The sequence below is a fragment of the Pelodiscus sinensis genome, chromosome 23, assembly GCF_049634645.1.
Source record: "Pelodiscus sinensis isolate JC-2024 chromosome 23, ASM4963464v1, whole genome shotgun sequence".
Classification (NCBI taxonomy): Eukaryota; Metazoa; Chordata; order Testudines; family Trionychidae; genus Pelodiscus; species Pelodiscus sinensis.
The window spans coordinates 23,188,135-23,200,915 of NC_134733.1; the positions used below are offsets into that span (position 1 = coordinate 23,188,135).

Below are 12,781 nucleotides of genomic sequence, written 5' to 3' on the forward strand. Positions count from 1 at the left end.
TGCCCATCATGGGTGCGACTAAAAAGCTGCCTGCAGCGGGGGCATGTTTCCAGGGAGAAGACTTGGAAGACTTGCCCTGCCGTCCTCCCTCTGTCAAGATGACTTACTATTGTATATTGGAGGGCGAGGCTGGGCTAGTTCTAACCCCATTTCACTCCTCACTGGGCCCTCATGTGCATAATGCCAGCCCCGCTTCCTCCCTCACCTGCTTTGCCTTGGTTTATTTTTAATATTCTCTTGTTCACACTCCCCCAGCCAGCCCCTGTGTATAGTTCTGCCTACAGAGCTCTGCTCTATCACCCCAGCTTCTCTGATTTATCGCCCCTCACCACATTAACCTGAGCTCCGGCTCACCGGCCCCCGAGGGCAGTGGGTAATGTAGGCAAAGGAAGGCATTGCCTTCCCAAAACTGCCTACGCTGCCCCACCACCCGGGAGAGCTCAGGCCATAGCGTGGCAGCCCCGGCCCTCCAGGTGACCAGGAAGGATCAGACTTGGGAGCTGAGTGTGGGTGGGGCTTGGCTGGCGCGGGAGGTTGTTGCGGGGGTGTGGTCTCAGAGGGAAGGGGCGTGGCTTCAGGTGGAAGGGGCGTGGCTTGGGCTTGCCTTCCCCACTGCCCATGCTGGCCTCCACCTGCAGTTCAGCTTCCTCGTTCTCATGTCAGCTCATGCCCACAGCCCATCTCCTACTGTTCCTCCTGTCTCCTGCTCTCTCCCCCCACCTCACCCCATCTTGGTTTTTTCACATTGATCCTCACACCTGAACTTCACCCATTTCCCTGGGCACCAGGTGTCTTTTAATCTGGGAGAAATTCACCACTGCACACAAGACCTTGTGCTCAAGCCTCAGGCGCAGCCATGGGAGGGGGTGGAGGTGAAATTCACCCTTCACAGGCCTCAGGAAAGGTCCATACAGGTTCCTCCAAATCCTCAGAATTTGGCGTGCATGGGATCGAAGGGACATCTAGGCCTGGCTCTCGCTCTTAGTGGTCACGGGGTGAGTTTAACTCTTTTTTAAGACACTCCTTTCTCTTTGCTCCGCTCATCCCTGACTCCATCTCAATCAACGTAGGGTGATCGCATGCCCCATTTTATAGCAATTTGCAGCTTTCTCTTATGGAGGTGCTTATCTAGTCACTCTTGCTACCTGCTCACCCTGATCCAGGCGACTCTTCGTTCTTTAAGGAAAAGGGATTATGGATAAGGAATATTATTAATTTTAAGCCCACAATGAGCACTCCCTTACGTGGTTGCAACCGTCCTGCCCCTAAAATCAGCAGGACTGTTTGATGGGTACGTTCCTACGCTAAGTCTAAGTGAAGCCAGCAGTAGGACCTTCAGCTCCCTGAAAGGGGGTTCCAAAGAGGATGGAGAGAGGTTGTTCTCATGATGGCAGAAGAAGGAGCAATGGTCTCAAGTTGCAGTGGGGGAGGTCTAGGTCAGATATTAGGGAAAACTCATTCCTAGGAGGGTGGGGAAGCACTGGGATGGGTTCCCTAGGGAGGGGGTGGAATCTCCATCCCTAGAGGTGTTTAAGTCCCAGCTTGACAAAGCCCCGGCTGAGATGATTTTGTTAGGCTTGGTCCTGCTTTGGGCAGAGGGCTGGACCTGATGATTCCTGAGGTCTCCTCTAGCCCTAGGATTCAATGATGTTTATGATTTGTAGCAGGGTATGGAAGACATGGACAAGGTGCAGCATTCCTTTGGGAGAAAGCAGATAGCCTGAACCTATTGAACTAGAGTTAGATCCAAGTCCGGCTGCTGGAAATCAGCCCCAGTTGAAATACGACCACGATCACCAGGTATGAACTTACACTAACAGCTTTTTAGACTTTGCTTATTTATGATAGAAATTGCAGCCATCCTGTGGAAATTATGGAGTACACAAATGCTCAGTGTAATATAGCATTGCCCTACGCTGCACGAATGCGCCACAAATCACACCTGGGCTTCAGTTACAAATTAAGCAGAAGCCATGATGAAGTGCAATCTTTTTATCCTCCCACCCTATGCTTTCTTTGGATTAATTCCTAAAAGCCTCCTTCTCCCATGGTTTCCAGTCTCCTCCTTGGCTAAGGTGCAGCAATCAACAGCTGTCATGAATCAAATCGGAGCAGCTTGATCAGTTTCAAAAGAGAAAAAAAACCAGGAATAAAAGCGATTTTAGACTCATGATAAATGCTGAATGTTTCCAGCGAGCACAAAAATACAGGTATAAACATTGAGGGTTCTGCAGGGAGAAACCTGAGCTGGGTCAATGCCCTGGGCCCCAGCTGAAACACCACTACCACCGAAACGTCCGCCCGCAGCATGAAACATACACTCGCCCCCACTCAGTGTGGGATGCTTTCGAGAAAGGGGGGATGGAGAATTTCCCTGCATCTGGCCTCGTAAGGCAGCTAGCGCTGGCTGTGGCAGTGTAGGCTGGTGCATGCTCTCCACAAGCCCCGGCATGGAAGTGCAAAGACATCTCAGGCCCAGCCTGTCCTTTGCTGCTTCCTATTTTGATGGCACACACCAGCTGCATGCAGCACTGACCTACTTAACCAAGTTTAATTTTACAACACAGCCCAAAAAGAAAGCAGGAGAGAGGGTGGAATTAAGCGACAGCCTCTTCTGCTGAATCTGTCCCTCGCTGCCAGAATAAGAAGCGATCTTGCTGCTCTCAGCAATGTGGACGCTCCCAGCAGGAGATGCACAAATGTCTTTTGTAATTGGAAACTTTCTTTTCCCCATATATCTCTCCCGCTATATGTCCCCCCACAGTTTAATCCCAGTGCCAAGTGCTTTGCTCTCACCCGCATGAGCCGTGCTGCGGCTCAGCTCGGCCTGCAGGGGACAGTTTGTCTTTAAATTGCCCAAATTCCCACTGTTTTCGGAGAGGCTGCTTTGACTGGGCTTGACTCTGGGCTTGACTCTGAGCTGACTGATTTTGGTGTAAATCAGAACTAAGCCCCCCTGGCACCAAAGCAATATCACTGGGGAAAAACCGATGTGAGGCAGCTCAGAGTCCACGTCCTACGTTTTCTCTTCTAAGAAGAGGACGGTGGTTTGGTTTGGTTTGGTTTTCTTAACTAGGAACATGACTGTTCTGAATGACACAATGACACGGCTCCTGTTTTATTATGGCAGAAGCTTTCCCAAGTTGCAATCAGATGCATGAAGGAAGAGAAAAAGAAACAGATTGTCAGGGTCCCGAGATGGGAGTGGTACCTTAGAGCTAATACAGTCAGGGTGGAGGTAGATAAAAAGGAGAGGCTGTCTAAAGGGGAAAGGTGCTTAGGATAAGGGGAGAAGCATTCCCAGTCTCTATTCAGATCCATTGCCACCGGACTCCTTGGTTTTGCTGAAACAGACTGAGGGTATGTCTACACTTGCAAAGCTATTTCAGGTTACCAGAGGTAGTCTGAAATAGCTCCTCCGCATACAAGGAACACGCCCGTTATTTCAAAATAGTTTTTGAAACAAGACATGCTATTTCACCGTCCCTGTGAGCCTCATTGCATGAGGGATAAGGGATGGCTCGAAGTAGCACTTGATTTCAAAATTTGGTGCCGTGGAGACGCCCTAATTTCGAAACAGCCTGTTTTGAAATAAAATTGAAATCAGATACGCAATTTGCATAGCGCAAACTGCCTATCTTATTTCCTGTTTAGAGTGCAGCGTAGACGCTCCCTAACACAGCTCCCTCTGAAACCCAACATCCCCTGTTACTGTTCCGGATGCAGCTAAGGGGGCCTCTCTCCGCAGACACGGGACCACATCAGTGAGTTTGGTTCTATTCAATTGCTTCATTTTTCATTTCCGTGTCACAGTGCACACCTTCCTGCAGCGGGCTGGCTCTCCGGGCGGTGGGTGACAGCCCAGCTGGGGAAGGCAAGCCCCAGACCCTCCCCTCCCCTGGAGCTAAGCCCCGCCCACTCTCAGCCTGATCCTTCCTAGCCACATGGAAGGTCGGGGATGCTGCGCCACGGCCCCAGCCTTCGGCGGTCGGGTGTGTAGGTGGTTTTGGGAAGGCTGCGCTTTCCCTTGCCTACATTACCCGCTGCCCTCGCTCTTCCTCCTCCCTCTCTCTGGGTTCCAGCCATCTTGGGTTGAGTCTGCTCTCTCCATAGGCTTTGCTTCCTGTGCAGGATTCCTGGACAGCATTACGGAGCAGACGGGGTGCAGACTGGTGCTTTTGCAAACGTGCTCTCACTTTGTGCCGGCCGTGCTAATTGGGCTCCAGCTCATCGCGAGTGCGAACGAGAGACAGCCCCGGCTGGGGTGTGGAGAAGGCATCTCCTGCACGCTCCCCTTCTTCCACGGGCAGCATGACAGTCTCTGTAGTTCTCAAGTCCATCTGCTCCGAGGAGACCGAGCGGTGAACTCGTGCAAAGTGTCCTGTTTCTCACTATCACGAGCCTTCTCCCGCTTTCACACTCCCTGGCCTAGCCCCTCTGAGCTTGTCTCACTGTTCACCTTCCTTCCCTCCCCCACTAACCGCCCTGTGACTTTTGTCTCCTCTCTGGGATACAGCCTGGGAGCCCGGTGATACCGCCACACCGCTAACACGCCAGCCGTCACAGTGAGAGACTCTAGGCCTGCCATGACTGGGGAACACGCCTTGAGCTGGATGGGGCCTCACACTTGCAGAGAAGCTGGTGTGTTTGCAGGGAAAGAGAGAGAAGCCCTGGGAGAGCTCTTTGATTTCCTTCTCCCACTGGCTCCTCCAGCCTACATCCCTTTCAACCACGGGCTCACCTACGGCTCCTCCCTCCCAGAGGGGACAACGTTTCTCAGCTCATAGACTCATAGACCTTAAGGTCAGAAGGGACCATTATGATCATCTAGTCTGACCCCCTGCACAGTGCAGGCCACAAAATCTCACCCACCCGTCCTAGAATAATCCTCTCACCTATAGCTCAGATATTGAAGCCGTCAAATACTTTGAAGACCCCAAGATGCAGAGAATCCTCTAGCTGTGATCTGTACCCCAGTAGAAGGGTCACAGTTTGTTCAATAGGAAGCATGCTCTGCAGCCGGCCAGGGCCCTACGCTTTGCTGCAGCCACACCGGAATGGAATGGGCATGAGTCAGAGAAGCAACTCCATGGGAATGCCCCGAAAGGCCATTGCTGGCCCAGCCTCAGTTTCTCCAGAGCCATCCCCTCCCCCTAGCTGGCGAGCAGATCTTGTCCTGAGCTCTCTGTCCAGAGATTGGATTGTGAGACCTGTATTTATCAGCGCATGCTGGAGGTGAGCTTTCAGCCTTCCCAGACGGCTACATACGTACAAAATCTGGGGAGTTTGAATTACTCACATCTGAGTGAGGGCCGTGTGGACTAACCAGGCATGTGTAAATGGTTAGATGCTAAAATATTTACAACTTTGAGTATTTCGTCAGCAATCAAATGGCATAAAAAGCTCTCGTCTTTTGGATTTAGGTTTGTTTGGTTTTTCGTTTTTGCCTAGCTGCCCTCCTGTTTCACAGCGATTTGCAAACGGCTCGCCAGCAGAGGCCTAATTCAAATTCTATTCAAAGAACTGCAGCATTTGGTCATTTGCGCTCCTGCATTGATACTGTTTGGTTAATTTTGGCCAGTGGTTTGTGAGGTTTCTTTTGGATTAAAACTAACATAGTAAGTGCCCTCCTGAGGAAAGGGTAGGCATCAGTCAGGGAATTTCTCTTTCCCCCTCTCGTCCCAGTGCATGAGAATAAAGGGTTCTGTTGCCTTATGCTTCCTACCTCAAGGCTGAGGCTTGGTCAACACTGGGCAGGTTTGGCGACAAAAGTGCTGTCGACATGCGAAAGTCGTCCAAAGTGAAAACCGGTCAAACCAGTTTTCTGCCTCCCATTGTCCACATTTCCTGGCCACGTGGCTAGCTCCCTCTCAACAGCTAGAGTAAAGCATTGTGGGTGAGCATCCCACAGGGCACAGCTGTGGGAAGGAAGAGCTAATCCGTGTGCTTCTTGGGATTCCCTGGGAGCTCTCTGTGCTGAGGAATGTCAAAGCAGCACAGCCGTCTCTCCAGCCCTCCCCCAGCAGCAGCTGCCTGCTGCTGTGTTCCTAGCAAGGCAGAACAGGAGCAGGCCAATGATTTGTTCTTCCTTTGTTCCCTAAATGGAGCAGCTCACTCAGCTATCACACACTTCCCAGAGCTTTGAAAGGGGAGGGACGCAGGCCTACCAGGCAGCAGAGATCACAGAACACTGAACAGAGCCATCAGGGCAGGCATTATGGGATGCTGGCAGAAGCCATTTCTCTCCACAAAAGAAACAGCAGAGTCCACATTGGCTCTTTGTCCACAATAAGGGGAGTGGAAAAGTCAAAAGTCTCTCTCACCAGTGAAAGGTTTTTGTCACCAGCCTGGCTATTTTTCCCAGCAAAAGTGGCATCACAATGAAACAGTGATGGCATCACAATCTCACAGTTTTGTCACCAAAAGGCAGTTTTTGGTGACAAAACATGCCAGTGTAGACGATGCCACAAGCCATTTGAACATCACAGCTGACCACTGCAGGAGCTGTAGACATCCACAGAACAAGAGGTACAAGGGGAGACCCAAGAGCAACAAAGATACTAGACCATGAGGTAGTCCTGTGGCACCTAAGGTATGTCTACACTTGCACCCTAGTTCGAACTAGGAATGCAAATGCAGGCATTCGAAATAGTCAATGAAGCGGGGATTTAAATATCCCGCACTTCATTAGCATGATCTTGCCGGCACGCTAGTTCGAATCACAGCTGATTCGAACCAGGAAGTGCACGCTGGGATGTGTTAGTTCGAACCAAACCTCCTTCCCACTAACAAATATATATAGATGTACGGTATCATGAGCTTTTGTGGGCAAAACGCACTTTGTCAGAATCAAAACCCATAGCCACTGAGGAAGTGGATTTTGCCCATGAAAGCTCATGATACTATATTTTTGTTCATCTCTAACAATGCAGCTAGATTGCGAGGATCTATCAGAAAAAGAAACACAAAATGCTCTCTGCATTTTGCATATCTTTTTCCTATACTTTTGTTGGAAGAGGCTTTTCCGACATTTGGCCCATCTAGACTGGGCCAAATTTCTGAAAAAAACCCTCTTTGGAAAGCCCCCTTCTTTCTCATGGAACGAGGAATACAGGGGCTTCCAAAAGAGCATGTTTGCTCTTCCGCAAAAAAAAGTGGAAAAGAAAACGTGTTCCCTGGATGTGGCGGAGTTTTTTCAGGATACTAGAGGTATCCTGAAACACCCCTGCAGCTTAGCCGTACCCTAACATGCCACAGGACTACTCGTTTTTAAAGTTGCAGACCAGCAGGGCGCTCCCTCTGAGACTTTTAAAGATACTAGAAATTCACTCAAGCGTTCCAAGTCAAAAAAATATCCGAAGAAGCAGAGCTGGCTGAGAATTGACCTTTTGTGTTGAGGGTAAGTTTCCTAGGGTATGTCTACACTGTCACCCTAGTTTGAACTAGAGTGGCTAATGTAGGCTTTCGAACTTGCAAATGAAGCCCGGGATTTAAATATCCCGGGCTTTATTTGCATGTTCCCGGGCACCACCATTTTTAAATGCCCAGTAGTTCGAACTCCCTGCCCACAGCTACATGCGGCACGGGCTAGGTAGTTCGAATTAAAGCTCCTAATTCGAACTACCGTTACTCCTCCTACAATAAGTTTGAATTGTGAGCTTTAATTCGAACCACCTAGTCCGTGCCGCGTGTAGCCGCGGGCAAGAAGTTCTAACTATGGGGCATTTAAAAATGGTGGCGCGTGGGAACATGCAAATAAAGCCCGGGATATTTAAATCCCGGGCTTCATTTGCAAGTTCGAATGCCTACATTAGCCACTCTAGTTCGAAGTAGGGTGGCAGTGTAGACATGCCCCAATTGTTCTCCCACCAGTAAAATGACAATGAAGATTCGAATCACCTATTTTGTTTTCTTCCATGTGACTCTGGCTTCAAAATTAAAGGGGAAACCAGAGACCTGATGACTTTTATCAGCCTGACTCTGCTCTCATTATCAAATGCATTCTCTTCTTGGTGAAGCCCTTGAGGCGAACAACTCTTGTTAATAGATGAATATCATTTAACAGGAGCTTTGAAGAGCTCAGGGAGATACATTTCCTCTGAATGCCCTAAGACAGGTTGGTAGGTGGGGACAGAAGGAACGGTAGATGCTGTAGTTCTAAGGAAGCGCTCATCTCCCAGAAGGCAAGTTAGTGTGTCTGATGTATGCATCGCACAAGGTGCTTATTTATAATATCGCATTTATTGAAGAAAGAATATTTGGGGCATGAAAATATCCTCCTTTTTTCCCCATGCGTTGCCTACATCTTTTTAACTAATGGGAAAGTTTCCTGCTAAATAATAGATAACTCCATTTTGCCTGCAAATTGACTTTCCACGGCATAATTTTCACCTACCATGTACAATGATGCATTTTGTACTCATTGCGGAGGTAATATAAGGTAAAATTGGCCACATTTTCATTTAAAGAAGCAGGGGCGAGTCTTTTACAAGGTAATGGCTGCTTTTCTGCTGATGGGGGATTGAAGGTCTCTGTGGTCAAAGGAGCGATTCTCTCTGTGCATGCATCTTTACTGACATTTGTTGCTTTCCCTTGTGGATTGTGGGTTTGTGTATGTGCTGCCGGATGCAGGGTTCTTTAGCTTGTTTTCTGTTAGCCCTTGCAGTTTCGGAGTATGAGCACCTCGCAGTGGGGAAAAAAATGGTTAATAAAACAATAATGACACTAACGATGTGTTGCCTGCCAAGTAGGAGCTAAAAACCGGAGCAGGCCATCAAAAGGTAACAAAATGAGGAGTAAATTGGGAACCCAGCCAGGACTCCTTGATGAGCAGGATGAAGAAAAAACTCTTAGGGAGACGGTTATTGCAGCAGACTTTTTTTTTTTTAAATGGGGAGACATTTTCATGAGCATTTCGTCGTGTTTTCCCTCCTGCCTTTCCAAATCTGGAACTTCATCAGAACGATCAAAATAATAATAGTCGGACGTAACTGGATCCACATTTGTCTCTGGAGGAGGAAATACACGGGGATTAGAATAGAAGCAAGCTGAGTGCTGGGATTTGCAGCACACAAGAAGTTGGGGTGTTGAACCTCCTCATCCAGCCCTGCTCCTCCTATGGCCTGGTGTCCATTGGCACGCTCACAGTGGACACCTTTGCTCTGTTTGTGTCACCTTCTGGAATGGGGTGGGGGCTACACTCGATGTGAGCTAGAGATGAATCTTCCCCCCGATACTCAGAGTCACAATGGGCTCACGTCTGCTCCCAGTCGCGTTTCTGGGAATGTTACCACTGTCTTAAATGTAAGTGGGATGAACCCAGAGCTCAGACAACACGCATGGATTACAGGGGTGTTTGAAACAAAAATAGTCAGTCCACTCAGGAATTGTAATGACCATTGCTGCAGGTTATCTTCACAAAAGTCTCACTGATTTGTACAGACTCCAGCTTGAACGCTGCTTTTGATCTCCAGTCCCCGTGGAACCTGGACCATCAAAGAGAGTGATGTGTAGCTCGTCGGGAAAGGATTATGTTAGTCATGTTTATTGAGTGTTGGATATTGACATATGCTGATTTCCTCAAAACATTCACACCCCGTGACTTAGTATATGGTGTTGAGTTTGCAAAATATAGGGAGTGATAAAATGCACCTTGGAAAGACTGCCACTAGATGGCAATCAAAATGTCACAACATGTTTGTCTGTAACTATCAGAGCAAGTGAATGCCAAATTGATGCTCCCCCGATGCAGGCAGTTGGTAAACCTAGAAAAAAAATGTGCAAAGCTGCTGAGAGGGAAGGCAAGAGAAATAACAAGGACCATGCTGACAAATGTCCAAATACAGTGCCATTGTTGCCACAGTGTCCACGGGTATTCCCCGGGTGGGTAAGGTAATTTCTCTTATTGGACCCGTTTCTGGCATTGAGAGACACAAGCTTTCAAGACACGCAGCGCTCTTGTCGAGGTCTGGGAAATGTCACCACTAACGACAAAGTGGGACAGACTATTTAGCATAAGCAGCTAATACATTTCAAGGGACCATTCAAGGAGAAGTATCCAATTAACCCCTCTAGTCCTGGGATGGGGGAAGGAGAAAAGCATGGAGGTGTTTAGTGGGTTCTAGATTGTTGTACCAAGCCCCAAATCCAGTAAAAACAAGGAGATGTCCTGGAGCACCTGCAAGACTAACACATTTATTTGGGCATAAAGTTTTTGTGTTCTGGAAGCCAAGAAAGCTCTATATTTCACACTGCAGGGCGCGGTTCACACACTTTGTTATTGCACTTGGTTTAACATGGACGTCCATATTTCAGCCTTATTTGTGTGTGTCGTAAGGAACATGATAGTTCTACGAGACAAATGGGCGCACAGAGGTATTTTCACTATAATTTGAACTTTGACTCATGATTGTTTTCATATACAATGAAATACATGGTCTCCATCTCCAGCGCATGAAAACAGAGCTTTGGGCGGGGCCAATCATACAGCGCAGGGCCACATGCTGGGGAACCGACCACATATGCCTCACGTAGGCCTGACTCTACAGTCTTTGTTGACACCCCAGGGCCGGACGGAGGCATGGGCGAGCCGAGCAGCTGCCCAGGGCGCCAACAGATGTGGGGCGCCTGATGGCAGCTGTAAGGGGCGCGTGGTGTCCCTTAAAGCTGCCATCAGGCACTGCATGTCCAGCTCCCACAGCGCCGGCCCACCCGCATCCCCATGGTGCCGGACAGCAACTTTCCCCTACGGCCTTTCCCCTACGGCTGCGGGGCCCTACAGAGCCTAGCGTGCACGCCAGCAGCGACGGCCAGGCCAGACTGGGCCGCACATTCGCCATGCACCCCAGGGGTGGGCCCCAGGCTGCGCGCCAGTGGCCGCGCATGCGCCGTGCGCCCAGGGGCAGCGCCACACACCCGTGCCTGGGACACCAGAATGCCTCGGGCCGGGCCTGTGACACCCGCTACTGATGGTTAGTGGAGCCCTGCTGTTCTCTGCTAGCGGTGGCTCACAGCTGTGTGGTGGTTTTGTGATGCAATTGTTTGTGGAGCCCAGTTGAACCCTTTGCTGCAGACAGGTGGAGGAGGCTTTGCCGAGTTTTTGTCCTTTACAGCAGCGGTTTTCAAACGACAGGCCAGGACCCACCGCTGGGGGGTGGAATGTCGGGCGCTGGGACTCGTTGCTGCAGGGGGATCAGGTGGGGGGGGGCTAAGGCAGCTCCCTGCCTGTCTTGGCACCACAGACTGCACTGCGCCTCAGAAGTGCCAGCAGCAGGCCCAGCTCTGAGGTGAGGTGGAGAGAGCGCACAGGACTCGGGGCACTGCCCCTGCCCCTGGCACTAGCTCCACTCTCCCATTGGCTGGGAGCCTGCGGCAGGCTGCTTCTGGGGCACAGCATGGTCTGTGGTGCCAGGAGAGGCAGGAAGCTGCTTTAGCCCCCCCCCCCACTGCACCACTGACGGGGAGCTGCTTGAGGTCAGCTCCTCCTGCCCCAGCCCTGACCCCCCCAAAGCCAGAGCTCCCTCCTGCACCTCAAAGCTCCGTCCTCAGCCCCACCCTGCAGCCCACCCTCCAGTCACATGATGTTGGGTCGCGGCATGAACAATTTTCTTCACTTGGGTCATGAGAAAAAAGTTTGAAGGTGGCTGCTTTACAGTATCCCTAGGCACCCTTCTGTATTCTGAAGACGCGCTCATTCTGCTAAGCCAGGGAACCCGGCGGCTGTTCCCTCCTGTCCCTCCTGCTCTTTAGGTGCAAAATCAACATAGGAGCGAGAGAGTAGTGCAGGCCCCCATGGCGTTCCCGGGTCCCAGCGCAGGGAAAGGATCGCGGACAGGAAGCAACACAACCTCTTCCGAATCAACAGATGCGGCTTTCACAGTCAGACATCAGCTCCTGGGCTCTACTCAGACATTTCCTGTCTCCGTCAACATCGGTTTTTATAACCCTCCTCTGGCGTTGTTCCAACTTAGCAGAGACAGAGAAGCCAGCAAGTCTGTGGGGACAATCCAGGGGAAGATTATGGAATCACCAGTCAAACGGGTTATTTCTATCTATAAAACCCTGCGACACTGTGACGCTTTCCACTTGACTCCAGAACCAAGGAAACGAAATGGCAGATTTTATGTGAGAAGCGCAACACGCTGAAGGGAAGAAAAGCACCACACTCCAAGTTTAAGAGCTCCCTGGCCCTTGGGGAATGGTCTGAAGTGATTCGATTAAGAGAGAAGGAGAGTTGCTCACCTAGGAATTATACTTGAGTTTGCAAAATTCCCAGAACCCCACACAGTAAAGAAGCAATAACGGTAACTATTACCTGGGAGCCTCCCGGATCTAGTGTTTCTGCCTTTCAATTACGTGCTATGCTGTGTGTTTGCAGTGTCACAGGAAATATCAAATAATCATAGAATCCCTGTTGCAAAAAAAGCAAACATGATTCTGGGATGCATTAACAGGTGTGTGGAGCAAAACACGAGAAGTCATTCTTCCGCTCTACTCTGTGCTGGTTAGGCCTCAATTGGAGTTCTGAGGTGAGCAGTTCCGGGTACCACATTTCAAGAAAGATGTGGAGAAACTGGAGAAGGTCCAGAGAAGAGCAACAAAAATGATGAAAGGTCTAAAAAACATGAGCTATGAGGCAAGGTTGAAGGAATTGGGCCTGTTTAGTTTGGAAAAGAGAAGACTGAGAGGAGACATGGTAGCAGTTTTCAGGTATCTAAAAGAGTGCCCCAGGGAGGAGAGGGAGAAATTATTCTCCTTGGCCTCTGATGATAAGACAAGAAGC

The 12,781-nt window shown here is 49.9% G+C and overlaps 1 long non-coding RNA gene across 3 annotated transcripts in view; it reads left to right on the forward strand.

Annotated features, from left to right (window-relative positions):
• Window positions 1-6,456: 6,456 nt before the first annotated feature.
• LOC112546074 (uncharacterized) overlaps window positions 6,457-12,781 on the forward strand; it is a 36,907-nt gene continuing 30,582 nt past the window's right edge. For 2 of the 3 annotated variants that reach the window (XR_012897359.1, XR_012897361.1), the window contains exon 1: window positions 6,457-6,528. This is a non-coding gene — a long non-coding RNA (uncharacterized LOC112546074). Of the gene's footprint in view, window positions 6,593-12,781 lie in introns of all 3 variants that reach the window. The other variant, XR_012897360.1, reaches the window with a different exon arrangement.